The 13036-nt window shown below is 47.4% G+C and overlaps 1 protein-coding gene across 1 annotated transcript in view; it reads right to left on the reverse strand.

Annotated features, from left to right (window-relative positions):
• Positions 1 to 13036, reverse strand: part of GALNT18 (polypeptide N-acetylgalactosaminyltransferase 18) — a 351517-nt gene that overhangs the window by 56102 nt on the left and 282379 nt on the right. The window lies entirely within an intron of this gene.

Consider the following 13036-nt stretch of genomic DNA (forward strand, 5'->3'; position numbering starts at 1 on the left):
TTTAGAATGTCCCCCTACTCCTTCTTCCACTGAGAAAATTTGCCTCCCAAGACCTTGACCACATGGCCCCTACGTTGCAGGGTCTTTGTGCGATTCTCAGGACGGGGCCAATTGCTCCCTTCTCTGGCCCCCACAGGCTCTTGATGTCACCTCCTGCACTGACCGTATGCTCCTGGAGAGCAGACCTCACTCACTTCTTATCTCTAGTACCTAACACAGGGCCAGGCACCTAGAAGCACTTTGTAAGTACTTGCTGAATAAATCAATACATGATTGATGCTTCATCCATCAGTCAATACATGAATCATTGATGCTTATTGAATGTGAGATGAATCTGAAATATCTGGTCAGAGCTGATGAATGTGGTTTCTGAAGGAAGGTAATCAAGATCTCTCAGTGGACAGTAGGGGTCATGTGACCGATATTGGCAACTGAACAATTTGGTGGATGATGTTCATGTGTATAACAAATACCCATCAATAACAAGAAGTTTGGGACAAAGCAAACTCCCTTTTGCTAGGAAGAGAATAGTTCCTCTTTCACCAACCTGCATCACACCAGTGGGTCCCTATAGGATTGAGGCTGTTGGAGCTGGAAGGCAGTTAACTGACTTATCTCTTACTTAAGCTTGACTTGCATTTAGTGTGTAATTTAGGGCCAATGGAAAGGAAACGAGCATTCTCACTGAGCGTTCACTACGAGTCAGGTCCTGGACTGCACTTGCCGGGAGGCAGCAAAACATGGTGGTTGAGCAAAGGTTTGCAATCAGACTGTTGATCCACAGAGTTCACATCCTGGTTCTGCTTCATACCAGTCATGTGACCTTGGGCAAGTCACTTGATCTCACTGTGCTTCAGTTTCCTCACCATGATGGCGCCTAGATCTCGTAAGGTTGTTGAGAGGATTAAAGCAATGGCATGCAAAACACTGAAATAAAAAGCCTACTTCATAACGAGCACTTAGTCAGTCTTAGCTATTGGCATACAAATTTTACAGCGGGCTCTTCAGAATAACCCTGTGAGGTAGTTATTATCCCCAGTTCCAAGGGAGGACTAAAGAATGTCCCTTGTTCAAGACCACACAGCTGGTACTGAAGACAAAAGGATGTATCTCATCCCCAAAGAAGCACAAGGACAAGCCAATGCTTCTCCTGTGGTGACCATGCTTTGAAAGGAACTTTGTTACAAATCCCACATCCAGGGATGGCTTTAAGGCTCAGGAGAGGGCAGCATTGAAGGCCCCAAGCGATGGCCTTTACTCCCATGACCCATATGTTCTGGGGATGGCACTGATTCCCTGTTCATTTGGCTCCAATTTTCGCTGAAAGCCTGTGAGCCCTGTGAAGAAGTTACTGACAACACAGAGAGTCAGGGTAATTATTCTTTCTGCGACCAGCATGGAGGCTGTTGCTTGACATGTTTCAATAACACAACACAGAGCATGATTCGTAACAAAGCTCTTTCATCACGAGACCCGTTTTTCAAAGAGTCGGCTCACCATGTCCCCTTAGAATGGGCTCATCTGCTGTCACTTCAGTCAGAACGGCAGCACAGCTCTTCCCATAACACCTTTACACACGCCGTACAAGGAGCCCTGTGACTCACAGCCCAGTGCTTGAATCCACACCCCTCTTCCCACCACCACAGTCACCTCCCTTGTCCAGGCTACTGTCATCTCTTATCTGGACCCTGCCACAGCATCTAAAGACTTGCTCTCCTTTCTCCTGTCATACTTCTCCAGCCTCTTCTCCATACAGCGGTCAAAGTGATCTTTTGCTGCTGTGGTTGTTGTTTTGTTTTGCATTTTTGAGTCCAGGTCTTACTCTGTTGCCCAGGCTGGAGTGCAGTGGTGTCATCATGGCTCATGCCAACTTTGACCATCTGGGCTCGGGCAATCCTTCCGCCTCAGCCTCCAGAGTAGCCGAGATGGCAAGCGCCCACCACCACACCCTGCTAATCTATTTATTTATTTATTTTTGAGTCGGAGTCTCACTCTTTCACTCAGACTGGAGTGCAGTGGTATGCTGCTCACAGCCACCACAGCCTCGACCCTCTAGGCTCAGGCGATCCTTCCACCTCAGCCTTCCAAGAACTACAGGTACTTTTTTTTTAGAGATGAGTTCTCACTATGTTGCGTTGTTTGAGACAGGCTGGTCTCAGACTCCTGCTCAAGCAATCCTCTCACTTTGGCAGAGGTCTCCCAAGTGCTGGGATTACAGGTATGAGCCACTGCGCCCAACTGGAGTGATCTTTGAAGGTATAGTTTTCATTACATTCCTCCTCAGTGTCATCCCATCTCCCCTCCAGCACAGTCCCCGATCTGGGTTTGGCCCCTGCCCACCCCGCCAACCTTGAGCTTGTGTTCCCCAAAATATTCCACGGGGCAGCCGTGCTAATGTTGCTTTACTTCCTCCCACATGTGGTTCTCTCACCTCTGGACTTCTGCACTTGCCATGGTACACCCCACCCCGCCTGCTTCCCTTGACTCATCTGTGGGCATCAGGTCATCATCATGTGACTACGCCCCCTTCCATGAGGGTAGCCAGGCATGCCACGGAGCCCTGATTTGCCTTTCCCCAACCAGCACCATTGCAATTGTTTGTTTAATCATGTCCTCCCCCCTTGCAGAATGCTCTCAAGCTCTTCACCAAGTTCTCCTTTAGACACGTGCCAAATGGTGCTTGGAGAGACCCAGGTGTCCAGGGGAGGTGGGGCTGCTGGGTCGGGTGGGAGTAGCACATCGCATTTAAAAGCACAGTTTTGGCGTGCCTGTAGTTCCAGCTACTTGGAAGGCTGAGGCGGAAGGATGGCCGGAGCCCAGCAGGTCGAGTCTGCGGTAGCCGGGAGCATGCTGTTGCACTCCAGTCTGGGCGACAGAGTGAGACTCCAACTCAAAAAATAAAAAATAAATAAATAAATAAATAAATAAATAAATAAATAAATAAAAGCACAATTTTGGAGTCAGTGGAAAGTGGATTTATATTTTAATTCTGTCACCTGCTGCTGTGTCACCTGTGGCAGGCTACTTCCCTCCCAGGCCTCAATTCTACCTGAGGGAGAGGAAGACGCAGTGTGGACAAATGTCTAACCCTGTGGCTGCTTTAGTGTGAGTGCCGCATGGATGGCAGTCAAGGAAGGAAAGACATCCAGGATGAGGGACAGGCCATCTCGGTGGCATTGGGCTACTCGACCTCTTGTCTAAGAAACATGCATGACTTGGGTACCGCACAGGGCTGTGGGCTTGGGAAGCCCCCGCTGGAGTACCCAGAGCACTGGAAGCCCTCAGTCTGTGTCTGTATTCATCATTATTATGTTATAATAGCATTTGCAATTGCTACTACCTGGCTCTCTGCAATTGCTGCTACACCGTCTCTGGGAGAAAATAGGCTGCAGAAAACAGGGTGCCTCTCCGCATGCCAGAAACAGTGGAAAGGGGCACACAAGTCTCTTCCTTCAAGACTGGGAGCCCTGGTCAACACAGAGGCCACCTCCAGCCTCCTCCCTTCTGTGAAAGTGCACTCATCCATGCAGAGGGGGACAGCATTGGCCTTGGTTGCTGCCTTTGGGTTTTTGGCAGCAGCCGGGCTTTGAGCAGAAGATGTGGACTCGCCATGTTTGCTGGCCACCTCTGGATCCTGCCCAGTGACACTGGAGCAAACAGAGAGAGCCTGTACCCACGACCCCCAGGTGATAAGTGGCTCCACTGCCCAATGGCTTGACCTAAGGGACCATTTCAAAAGTCTTACCTACAGCTGACCTCAGGGACCCTCTGGGATGGTAGACAAAGGACAGGAAAGGCAGTCACTGGCATTTAGACCTCATGGAGGATGTCATCAGGAAGACTCTATGGGGCTTGGGAGGGGCAGGGGATGAGGAAGCAGGGAAGGGAACCGGGCCTGGCACAGGAGATGTCCAGTCAGCAACTGGCATGATATAGCAAGACCCAGACCAGGTGAAGGACACAGACAGGATGGATTCTGCCTCAGAAGCAGGGCTGGAGAAGGGTGGGAAGTGGGGAGCATGGTGGCTCAGCCCTGTGAGTCCGGGAGGGGGGTGCCGAGAGGAGGGAGCAGGGAGCTGGATGCCAGAGGGGTGTCTGAGAAATGAAGATCGGGAACAGAAAAGGCAGGCGAGTCACAGGGAAGCACGGGAAGCAGCCACCAAGATGTGAATTCTAATTTTTACATTAAGCGGCAAAGGCACATGCTATGTCTTACAGGCACTGGGGACACCTGATGGCACATCAATCGAGGCTGGGTCCTGTGGCTTCTGGACCGGCTTGAAACAGCGTGTTTCTCAACCACACTGAGTTCTTCCCTGTCCCTATGCACCTGCTAGGCCCTTCCTGGAATAACCCCACCCCCACCCCCACTTATTACCAAGCTCAAATATTACTTTCTTTGACCCACCAGTCTAAATCAGATTCCCTCTGAATACCTTGAGTGCCTCGCCCTTTTTCTTAATAACGCTTATTCACAATACTTTTATTTATGTATTTATGCTTTAAATGTTTGTCTCCTCTCGCTGGACCATAAGCACCATGGAAACAAGGATCCTTTCTGTGAATTTACCACTATATACACCAGCACCTGGAACTTATTCTATAATCAATAACTATTATTTGAATGAGCAAGTCCAGTAATCCGAGTGTCCGGGGCTTTCCCTGACTATAGAGACATGGTTTTAACTAGCTCAGCTGGATGCCCTAATAAAGGCCATAAACATAAAATGTGACCAGATTTTACTGAACACAATGACTTTTTCCAAACTCAAGCGGTTTTTCAGCAAAGCTCTGACACTTAAGTATACACTGCTGCAACCAGAGAGAGTCACTTGGCTGCAGAGCTTAAATTAATGTCATAAAACCCAGGAAGTCATCAAAGAGCATGGGCCATAGCAGGTGGCTTCCTCCTGTGAAACCATGAACTCAATGGAGAGGAAGCCCCTGCCCTCATAAATGCTTGGATGTGCTGCAGGCCTGCCCTCCAGATGTGACCAATAACCTACAGCAAATTGGAGACAACAGTTACCCAGGGCAGAGCGGAGTCACAGTCACCACCAGCCCTCTCCAGAAAGCCCTAGTCCTGTCACAATTTTTGAAAAGACTTGAAACATCCACCTAGAACTACGAGAAAGTACGCAGGTCTTAAGGACTGGTGAAGAGGATTTGACTCCTGGCTCTGTCACATATTAGCCTTGGACTTGGACCTGTCTTTGGATGGCAGTTGGCCTTTGTCCTGGGAATAATGATGCCCTGGGAGGTTTAAGAGATGCTGTTATATGAAAAGCTCCCACAGGCAAAGATAGGCACGTAGCGGGTTCTTGGGAAGGTTCAGTTCTCTTTACCTTCCCAGGTTGAGAAGTCACTGGTACAAGGTCAGGGTCATGTCTTGTGTCTGCCACTTACATAAACAAACCTCCTCCTCCCACGTCTCACTTTCCCTCAGCTGTCAAATAGGGGACCTGGGTTCAGTAATGTCTTAGATCCCTTCTACTTTTTGCGGTCTGTGATTTCAAATTTTCTTGCTAGTACTGCAAATGATGCCCTGTATTTGAGACACAGCCAACAGAGTTGTAAATTGGGTTAAAATAGGGAGATACTGGAGGAAAGGCATCGGGATGCGGTTTGATCATCTCTCCTACTCAATGACTTGTGATCAGTCCATAGTCTACGACAGGGATGGCAAATGAGTTTACACTCCTGTGTTAAATCCATTTGCTTGTTAATGTCCTTCTGAAGCATTGTGTTGAGAAGGATTCTGAGGATCTCTCCAGGCTCAATGAAGCATGCCACAACGTGTTAGCTATGTTCACCACGGGTGAGAATTTAGGAGTGGTGGCGCCTCAGCCTTGTACTTCCTAGCCACGTCCACAGGATCAGATCCCAAATCCTTTCCAGCTTTTATCTCCTTATAACTTTTAATGAACTCTTTGCTCTTGGCAAACTGCTCCCTCTGTTCCCTTAGCCCAGAAAGCCTCCTTCCTGCTCTCCATCCATCCAAAGTCAGCCTGGCCCAGTGCCCCCAAACTCTTGGAACGCATGATTTGTACGACTCATGTGGTCCTTAATTCTTGGCTCATGTGGTTAATTATCTTTTTATGTGTAGCTGTCTCGCCTAACTTGGCTGTGAGAGCTGAGACAAGAGTGGAAAGCCAAACCCAGCAAGCAGGGGAAGACGAGGTGAATGCAGGCTGAAGCAGAGGCCTGGGGAGAGCTGGCGGGAGATCAGACACTCACTCGCGGAGTGGCCGAAGGGTCAGAGACGGAGGCAGATGAAGATATGGAACAGGCTGGAAGGACACTCACTCTCCAGGCGTCCTTCAGTTCTGTACCCTGGGCATCCCACTCACCTAACCCGGCCCTGGCTCTGCAGGGGACTAAGAAGGAAGAGAGGTCAAATCTGGACAAGGCCAGCCCAAAAGCCAGAGGCCATCAGCCAGCCAGGGTGGGGGCGTGAGGCAGAGGAGCCAGGATGAGACAATGGAAGGCTGGAGATGCCCTCCCTCCAAAACACCCCACTCCCACGCTGGCAACTTGAACATGATTCGCAAGACCCCCGAGAGCGGGCCCCTCCCACTTTCTGGCGCCTCACCTCTCATCTCGGAAGTCCAGTCACGCCAGCCTCCCTCAGTTCCTAGGGGAGGGGTGTGTTCTTGGATCTCTGTTCCCTCTTCCTGCCCTTCCCTTCACTGGAATTCCTACAAAAGGTGCCCTTTTGCCTTATTAATTTCTTCCTCCCTTCTCTGGCTGCTCTCATTTTGCTTAAATGCCTCACTGTGCATTCCTGCATCACCTGTACTTCCTCTCGCCCATGTATAATAACAGTGCATGTGCATGGGTAACAGACATGTACAGTTTCACCTCACACAATACAAGGGACAGCAATTTACACGCCAGCCCCGCTTTGACAATATCCTACAAACCTCTGTGTGTGCTCCTAAGAACCAGCTTTGACAATATCCTACAAACCTCTGTGTGTGCTCCTCTTTACCCCTGAAGTAACCCACTGTCCTGAATTTTGTTGATCATTTCCTTGCCATCAACCTCCACCACACGTTGCTTCATTTTACTTGGTTTTGAACACTCTGTAAATGGAGCCGTATTGAACACATTCTGCAACTGCCTTCTTGCTTCATGTATTTTCATCACCCTGGCATTCCATTGTCTAAATACCCGATAATATATTTATGCATTCGTTTGTAGGCCGACAGCCTTGTTTTTGGTATTATGCATAGAGTTCCTCAGAACATTCTTGTGTGTCTCTTGGTGCCCCAGAGTGGGCATCGCTCCCTGTATTCGCACTGTGGTGAAATTCCTGGAGTGTAGGTTATATGTACGTCCAACTTTCCTGCAAAAAGCAAACCTCTTCCAAATTGTGTATCCCAAGTCCTACTCCCCCTGGCACAAATGAGATGCCTATTGTTTCTCATTCTCGCCAACAGTTGACATCATCCAGCTTTTCAATTTTTGCCGATCTGATGGGCGTGAAATTCTCCCTCACTGCAGTTTTCATTTGCAGCCTCCCCCGATTACTAGGGAGATGGAGACTGTTCCTTGTTTATGGGTCCACAATACCCAACTGAGAGAAGGTGCATGTCCGTCTTGTCCTCATCAAGGAATTTCGAGTGCCTAAAACTGCATCTGGCACACAGTTGGTGCTCAGTCAATATTAAATGCATGAAGGAAGGGTCCAGAGTGGAGCTTTAGTTCTGAGCTATCCCCAGAGCACTATACTTGGTGTTCTCCCAGGTTTCCAAGGGTAGATATTTAGTTATTTTTAAGTGTAAAAAAACATGTTTAAAATCTGACAATGTGTATTCTTCCATCAGACTCCACAGAAAAACACTCCCTGGGGATACAGTTTCCCAAGACCTCTTCTTGCAATATACACTTCCAAAGAGTCCACTGAACAGAATGGCTGCTTGGAGGAAAAAAAAATGATGCTTTTTCTTGGAAGCCATCCCTGAAGGGATTTGAACATTTGGGTCAGTCCCAAGAAACACTTGATGTGGCTCCCGTATTTGAAAGGGATCCTTCATGACTATCAGAAGGCAGCAGGAGGGTTCATTGGGCAGAATTCCAAGGAGACACAAGCTGGGCTGGAGTGTGTGCAAGCTTTTCATGAAGAAAAACTTAAAAGGCTGGTTTGAGGGATCTGGAATTTGCTAAAACAGCTGCTTACCTACTAGAGGAATAACAGTACCGGTGTCATTCTCAGCAAACAGTCCCATCGAATATAGGGGACCTGACCTTCCCTCAGACCCCAATGCTCTGACAGTAAGGACTGGGTCACAGGAATTCAGGGAGGGAAATTCCATGAGGATAGCCTCGCAAAGGTGTGATCATTGAGATTGGAAGGCACTCTAGTGGTTTTGACTATGAGGGGCTTACCCATGGTTACCTCCAATCTCACGTCAGCCAACAGGCCTAACTACTACTGTGTAAACTCAGGCTAGATGGGACTCAAGACAAGTTGGAAAGCAGAAGTCAGGCCCTGACATACTGAGGGTGGGGAACCAGAGTCAGGAGTAGTGTGGTCTCCAAGGGAGTGGCAGAGACTCCTGTAATGCCTGTGTACCCCAATATACCCCCAGCACCACAGTCAGGAGGGGCCACACTCGGCGGGAATGGATGAGACGAGAGAGGACATGGCATCTGTCACTTTCTGGTCAAGGATGAGTATCCAGTGTACCATCCCAGGTGCACTTCTAGTCCCACTGGCCATCTGCTGGATGTTTAATCCAAGGTGACCTTGAATCTAAAGATGGTAAACTCGCAAGAGAAGCAACCCAAGTCGCCACTTGGACAGAAGCTGCCCAGGAGATCCTTTCCCACTTCAGGAACTGCAGCATGTACAGGACATGAGCTTTTTCTGGGCGAAACCTCTGAGGTTTGAGGGCTATCATTGTGGTCTGTGATGCAGCCAGTGTGTGAAGAGCAAAGGTGATGAGAGAGGTAAGGTCCCCTGCAGGCACCAGTCACCATGGGGTTCAATCTATTGGGTGGGGCTTGTAGGAGAACGCTCCCAGCATAGGGAGAGATGGGATGTCTGGAAGGCGGTTACTTACCAATTCCAGGAGATGAGTCCATTTGAAGCAGGACCCCACTAGGGGCCGAGGATATAGAGAGCAGACCCAGCCCTAGGGGTCGAGGGAGGGTGTGCTCCAAGAGGCAGGAAGGGCCTTGGGATCCCTGCACATCAAGTTGCCATGAGAATCAGGTCCAAAATCAGAGCCAGAACAGAGGATAGAAAGCCAAGGAAGAAGCCAGGGAGAGAGGGAAGGCCGGGGCTTGAGGTTGCACACAGCCTCGGGTTCCTTAGAAGGTCACAGACAGCGGCAACTCTACTAATTCAAGGTTGAGTTAGCCAGGGAGCCCAGGGCTGCAGCCATACTGCCAGCCCTGGTCAGGGGACACAGACTCTGGATAGGCTGACCGTCACAGGGTCTCACCGCTTGAGGCTGGGAAGGCCGACTAGTCCAAGCCCAAGCTTTTCTCTAGAACCAAGACCCTATGGAAGCCCCAAACTCAGAAACAGAAGTATTAGCCAAGTTCCAAATCAGGGTCCCACTGACACTTGCACTGTCAAATCGCCTCTTTGTTTTGAAATCAGATCTCTGTCCCTGATACTGTCACTGGTGTTGCCAAAGAATGATAATGAGCTTAAATGTCACCTGGATTCGGGGAGCAGTTTTCTAAAATCCAAATAAAAACCATCCCATCCCTTACCCAAGCGTCATTTTTATCAGATAACTGGGCTCATCTATTTGCTCAGCGTGTTCAGAGCCCTCTCCATGGGTTACGTCCCTTTCAATTGCTGCGAGGCGCCTTCTCCTTGCGGACGTGATGGCGCTATCCAGCTGCTATTCAAAGCCGATCTCCTGAACTCTGATTCATTTCTACTTAGCTATGTGAAGATGAGCCACTTACTCATTGAAAGTGTTTCCTTTTTTATGTCTTTAATCAGTGGCTGTTTCTTTCCTCTCTCTGAAGCTTAATCTAATCAAAAAACAAGTTCCACACATAAGAAGGGCTCATTAGTGTGTCCCAATCAAATTCAAATTGGCCGTCCATGCCAGATGTCCCAAAAGAGGGATGACGCTGGCCCAAAGAATGACTGTTAGAGCCAGTGTCCAAAGAGTATTGCCATGATAAGCCAGGAGGGTCCTTTCTGAAATCCAGAGTGGATACACTCTGCCACCCCAGCACACTGATAACAGGTGACAGATAGAGACTCGGTAGGTGGAAGGCAGTATGGCAGCTCCTGGGAGCAGACATCAGAGGAATGTCTGATGTCTACATGTCTGGCTCAAGCAGCAGCCCCATGCTTGGCTCAGTGGAGTCCTTGAGGTTATCATTCAGGTGATAAAAATGAGGCTGAGATGCTGAACATTCTCTCACTCAGAAATGACATTTGTTCCAAGGAGCTTCCTTCTCATTCTATTGAAATTCAGATTATGAGAGCTGGTGTGCTGGGTATTCTCTTAAAGAGACTTGCCCTTTTCATACACATCAAAATGAATCGCCAGCTTGGGCATCATCACGGGTGTCATCTCTGAAAGTCACCTGCAGCAAGTGTGAAGTAAAAGAGGGATTTACAAAAGACATCAGCATGGCAGTAGGGCAGAACTGAAGGGAACCTAACCGATGATCGCCCATCTTTTCCCAGGTGAGCAAACTGAGGTTCAAGATCACGCAATAATTTAGAAGCAGAGTAACAAATGTATCCAAGAGGCAGCCTTTGGGAGATAGGAGATTCCTGGGGTCAAAGTGGTGACATCAAATTCCACATTTCCCACTTGCTGGATGGGTGACTTCAGGTAATTCACTTTGCCCTCTAACACTCAGTTTCCTTGTCTATGAAATGGAGACGAAAATGATAAATTCCAAAAATAGTTGATGTGAGAATGAAATCAGGTAGCATACACAGAGGGTTTCTTTCAACACCTGGCACAAGTTTAGGGCCCACTAAGAGTAGCTAGAATTATTAGCACTGCAAGATTATATTGATACTCAGATTCATCACTGTAACAACTGTTCAGGGCTGAAGCAAACACTACATTCCTCTGAGCTTGAGATTTGTGTATCCTGTGTCTCATCTCCATTTAAATATTTCTCGGTCCAAAACAAAGTTCTACCATGTCCAAAACAAAGTTCTTGATTTTCTTTGCTGCATCCCCATCTGTCCCTCTGTCTTCCTCTCACTCACCAGATAGCCCAAGCCTGGAACCTGAATTCATCTGTAATTATATTCTCTTCCCCTCCCCCACATCTAATACATCAGCAAGTCCAGTCAGTTCTTCTTTCTAAATATACCTTGAATGGAATCACTTCTCTCCGTCTGCACAGTCAACATCCTGGCCCAAGTCCCTAATATCTTTGTGTGGGCATCTCCATCCAGAGTCTCCTAAATGGTCTTCTTTGCTTCAGCCCTTGTTGCCCTCTGGTCAATCTTCTAAAATTATACATCAGATCATGTCCTTTCTCTGCTTCATTTCAACAATTATTTATTGAGCACTTGCTATGTGCCAGTCATTGTTTTAGGTGATGAAAATTTTGTCACTGAACAAAACATACAAAGTTCTCGACTTTCTGGTATTTACACTTTGGTTTTTTCCTTCATAGCATTTCCTATGGACTGAATTGTGTTCTTCAAGATAATTGAAGCTCTAACTTCACATGTGACTACATGGAAATAAAGTCTTTAAGGTGGTGATTAAATGTGCACAAAAAATTGTAAGTAGAGTGACCATAGTCCTGATTTGCTCGAGATGATATTGGTTTATACCTGCTGTTGCAATGTCATTATTAGTATCATTTCCTTTTGCTCTCAAAAGCATCTGATTTGAACATTGTTATAATTTACTTACATATTTATCATGTATTTATGTATGCCAAATGTATAACGCACCATCTGGTTTCAGAAACACTAAATCCAAGTTAAGTATCTGTCTTGAAGTCATAGTTCTACCAGTCTTTTGTCTCCCCTCAACCATGATTTCTTTACATGACTACGATTCTAGGGCAGTGAAAATTGTACAAGTCATCCAGACTCTCACACATGGATGTGCAGCATTTGAAGCAAGCATGAAGAATAACACAGAGCACACCACCCTTCCGTGCTCCACTGCAAACAAGAAAAAAAAGACCAGGGCTTTGCCCTTTTCCAAACTAGACAGACAGAGAGACAGGACCCAAAGGGTAAGTGATGTTCCTGGGACATCGGCACCAGTAGCTCACTCTTTATTTTGAGTACTGATGCTATATACAAGTAAACCTTGCTGTATAGGGGGAAAAAAAGTGTGTGCAGTGGTAATTTCTGGAAGCCACACCCATAGCACCGGAAAAACGCACTCACAGGTACCCGGCCCCTTATACTGCATTACAAAGCAAGAGCATCTGTACTGGGAGATGTCTCTGAACTTTCCTTCTGCAAATTCAAATTTATGAATATCAGGTCTTCTCAAAGGAAAACCACACAGTGTTAGAGGAGGAGGAGGAGGTGAAAAGAGGAAGAGGAGGATCTGGAGTCCAGTTTCAGTTTCTATTGGTCATTTTTTGGAGCCGATTTTGGCCTTGCTTGGTGGTCCTTTCTGGGAAAATTAGAAAGACAATGTAATGATGGCCAAGAAGTTACTTTCCAGGGTCTGATACAAACCAGCAGGCGGACTCAGCTAAAAAAGAACAAATAAGAAAAAAGGGAAACAAAGGAGAGAGAGAATGACTCTCGGGGGCTTTAACACACACTGCTGGCTCCAGATCTCTTTGGCTTTTGTTTTTGCTTTTTTCTCCAAATCAGGAAATTAAACATTGATACATTACTATGATCTAATCCCCAGTCTATAATCAAATTTCATTAATTGTCCCAATTACAGCCTTTTTGGCTATTACCTCCTTTGTCCTTGTTCTTCCAGTTGACTCTCAAAATGCTGTATCCATCATTACCTCTTCCGTGAGTTTTATTCATCTCACTTCTCCATGGCCCCTCACTGAGCACAACTGAAAGACCTAAGTGTGAAGACCCTTCGTGGGCACA

Source organism: Carlito syrichta, unplaced genomic scaffold (assembly GCF_000164805.1).
Source record: "Carlito syrichta isolate Samal-C Ts95f unplaced genomic scaffold, Tarsius_syrichta-2.0.1 Scaffold169247, whole genome shotgun sequence".
In the NCBI taxonomy this organism is placed as follows: domain Eukaryota; kingdom Metazoa; phylum Chordata; class Mammalia; order Primates; family Tarsiidae; genus Carlito; species Carlito syrichta.